The sequence below is a fragment of the Mus musculus genome, chromosome 1 (genome assembly GCF_000001635.26).
Source record: "Mus musculus strain C57BL/6J chromosome 1, GRCm38.p6 C57BL/6J".
NCBI classification, from domain to species: Eukaryota; Metazoa; Chordata; class Mammalia; order Rodentia; family Muridae; genus Mus; species Mus musculus.
Window position 1 is genome coordinate 28,578,101 of NC_000067.6, and position 4,068 is coordinate 28,582,168.

Below are 4,068 nucleotides of genomic sequence, written 5' to 3' on the forward strand. Positions count from 1 at the left end.
TGAACGAGTATATAATTGTGGAATCCTCCTAAGACATATGACCAGTGCAGCATATTCCTAGCTCTGATTTTGATTTTGTTGTTTTGAGTCAGGCTTTCACTAACTTGCCCTAACTTGAACTTATTCTATGGCCCACACTGACATGTAATTTGTGTTCCTCCTCTCTCAGCTTCTAAAGTACTCCTAGGATTACAGGTCTGTGCCAATAGGATGTGACATTTTTATTTCTAGTTTTATAAGTGGCACTTTAGTTAAAACTTAGAAAAACTCAGACACTCATTTTTTCTTTGTTCTAAGAGAGATTGAAACTCTTGTGAAATAGTTGTTCCTTTGAACACAATAACAGTGTGTGCTAGTGCCGAATGTGGTGTGTGTGTATCCCCATGTGTTTAGGTCTATGAGGAGGTGGTGATGCCATGGAAAGGGTGACAACAGCCAGTCAAAACCTATATTTTAATAAAAAAGGAAAATAAACCCGTCATTGAGCAGAATAATTTAGAGAAGCGTAGCTGTCATAAAGAGTAAAAACAGAAGCAACTCTTTCAGCAAGAGAGAAGGAAATGTCAAGTTAGATTTGTGTCTGAAGTTTAATTTTGAAGACAGGATTATAGATGGAAAATTGGGAACTTAGATTTCCTTTGGTGATAAAATTCAAAATATTATACACCCCCTACACACACACACACACACACACACACACAGAGAGAGAGAGAGAGAGAGAGAGAGAGAGAGAGAGTTTAAATAATGGACAAAGTGATAAAACATAGTCAGTGTTTTTTGCAGAAGGTTATTACAATTATATTAGAATGTTAAGTTAAAATAACTGGATTAAAGTTTCTTATTTTTATGTATATGCTATTTTTATTGATTATTTGGGAATTTCACCTCATGAGCCATGATCACAACCACTTACTAGTCCTTCAAAGTTTGTCCCCAATCTTAGGACTTCCCTCCCCCCTGAAAAAAAAAATAGAAGATGAAGACAAAGATGAAGACGAAGACGGAGAAGGAGAAGGAGAAAAAAGGAGAAGGAGGAAAAGAAGGAGGAGGACGAGAAGAAGAAGAAGAAGAAGAAGAAGAAGAAGAAGAAGAAGAAGAAGAAGAAGAAGAAGAAGAAGAAGAAGGAGGGGGAGGAGGAGGAGGAGGAGGAGGAGGAGGAGGTGAAGGAGGAGGAGAAAAAGAAGGAGAAGGAGAAAGAAGGAGGAGGAGAAGGAAAAGAAGAAGAAGAAGAAGAAGAAGAAGAAGAAGAAGAAGGAGGAGGAGGAGGAGGAGGAGGAGGAGGAGGAGGAGGGGAAGGAGAAGGAGAAAAAGAAGGAGGAGAAAGAAGGAGGAGGAGAAGAAGAAGAAGAAGAAGAAGAAGAAGAAGAAGAAGAAGAAGAAGAAGAAGAAGAAGAAGAAGAAGAAGAAGAAGGAGAAGGAGAAGAAGGAGGAGAAGGAGGAGAAGGAGGAGAAGGAGGAGAAGGAGGAGAAGGAGAAGGAGGAGAAGGAGAAGGAGAAAAAGAAGGAGAAGAAAGAAGGAGGAGAAGGAAAAGAAGAAGAAGAAGAAGAAGAAGAAGAAGAAGAAGAGGAAGAAGAAGAGGAGGAGGAGGAGGAGGAGGAGGAGGAGGAGGAGGAGGAGGAGAAAGAAAGGAAGGAAAGAAGGAAGGAAGGAAGGAAGGAAGGAGGGAGGAAGGAAGGAAGGAAAGAAGGAAGGAAGGAGATAGAAGAAAAGTTCAATTTTTGTCCTTTTTTTTTTTTTTGCTCATGTATTTACTGAAGCATGGCCAAATGCAAAATAGCCAACCCCTTAAAGAGAACTCAGTCCTTCCTTACCTCACACCTCCAGCACCAGTTGTGGAGAGCTACAAAATGCTGAGTTTTGAAGAGAAGCATATAGACTTTTAATCACTTTCCTTACTTAGTCTGACTTGTCACCTTCCATCCCCATCTTGTTTGCATCAGTATATTCTGTTGGTATCTATGAAATTGATGTTGGCTCTACTATACATCGAAGAATCCAGTTAGTTCTTTTTATAAACAATGTACCTTTGCTTTTTGGGTATTTGTTATTAATTTCAACCAAGTAGTTACTGCAAGCCCTTATTCATCACCCATAATTATGTAATCTCAGCATTTATAAGAGGTACTAATATTTTGGCCAGATTTGTTCTTAACAATTGACTTAGATTTATTCTGCCTTTTATTTATTTATTTATTTATTTTTTTAACCAAAAACATCTTTATTTTTTTTAGTCTTTAAAAAAAAAAAGAAGACAAAACAAAACTCTTCTTTTCCCAAAATAACCATGATTAGCTTAGAAAAATGGATGTATATCTTCAAAGAGTTTCCCTTTAACGGAAACTTCATTTATAGACTCTAAATGTTAAAGGTTTGAAAACAACGTCGAGGAAATCCATTCATACTTCAGGCCCTTCTCCTCTGGGAACCAGCATTGTTATATTATTTCCATTTAGTAGAATTTGATCTAATTTTGTAATTCTTCTTCCTTCTGGTGTAATTTCAAATTCTGTGACATCTTCCAACACCATATTGACAAAGTCATCAAATCCTAGAAGTGTCCCGACAATTTCTTTATCACTCTTCATCACAATGTGAATTCTTGACCCTATACATTTGTCCACAAGCTCTAGTGGCAGGAGTTGGGTTCGTGGTCGCGTTAGCCGCCATGGCCACGCCAGAAGTCTTATTCTGCCTTTTAAAAGTAATTCAGAAATCTTTTCTATATATGCCATCATGTTTCTACTTTGTTTATGAGCTACAAAATTCCATTCCATAATGATCCCAGTAGCAGAAGGAGTTGAAGTAAAAATGAACAAAATACAATAAATGTAGAATAAATTTGGTCCACATATGAATATTGCAGTCCTTTGTTCACACATGTGAACTATCTTTTTTAGGTGTCTACATGTCACTCAAATGCTCTTCCAAATTAGTAAACATCAAAGAGATTATCATCACAACAAGTAGGAAATGAAATAGTTTTGCAATGGTTGGGCAATTCTACTCTCTGAAATTCTATTGTTATTCAGTCTAAGATAGTACCAGTTGGTCTTAGGAGTCAGAAGCTGAATTAGAAAGTTACTGAAGAGAAACTTCAGCTAAATCAAAGAAAAATTTTCATCACTTGTATTATTTTCTCAAAAGATCAATATTGAATGTAGCGAGGTGGGTATGAGGCACACTCCTCAGCCATTCTTCATGAGAAGTCTTATCTTGTCACCCTGGGATGTCCCTACAGGGCTGTGATGCCTCTCTATAACTTTACATTACTTGGTAGGATTGGGGCTGTCACTCAATTTTATGTTCATCCTAGGAACAAGAAAGAAAGAGCGTAGAGGTATGCTCACATACACAATATGTCACAGGTTCCCTAGTGCAATGCCTACATGTAATTCATTGCTGCCTCTCCATTGGCCACACCCTGTGTAAGGTAAGCTCTCTTGGTTTAATGATTATATACCATCCTCATCATGAACTCCTGTGGGAGACAAATGCAGGTTCCTTACTCGGAGGAAGTAACTGGTCTGCAATAAGCCTAGTATTTTTGTCCAGCACTGTTCTGTATATTTTTTCACTAAACTTTGCTTCAGGTTTCAAAGTCTTTCAGACATTCCTTATTTATCCCTTAGAAACTGGCCGATAAGAGTGGCACTACATTTGGTTTTGACTAATCCAGGCACACTCTTTTGAGTCCTCTTAATTTTTTCCACTCATATTTTGATTGCTTAAGCACATTCTCAACCTCATTTGCATGTGAGTCTAAATCATTCAGACCTGTCAGAACCCTTTCTAGCTAATGAACATCGTATCCTACTACAGGACTCAGCAAAAAACATTGAGGCTCTAGACTTTTCCCAAGGTCTCTTATGAATCAACCGCTGCTTTCTTTAGCTTTCACCCAAGCATATCCTGCTCTGGCTTCGAGAGCTAAGTAAGCATCAAATACTGCCTTCTTCATACATAGTTAATTTTGTAAACGCCTACCCATTTTCTATCATGGTCTTCTAGGACTGTGTATTCATGAAGACTTCAGCTGATGCTAACCCAGTTGTCCTACTGACTCTTAA

The 4,068-nt window shown here is 38.0% G+C and overlaps 1 pseudogene; it reads right to left on the minus strand.

Moving 5' to 3' along the window:
- Positions 1–2,280: 2,280 nt before the first annotated feature.
- On the minus strand, positions 2,281–2,668 carry Gm7846 (annotated as a pseudogene).
- Positions 2,669–4,068: the final 1,400 nt, after the last annotated feature.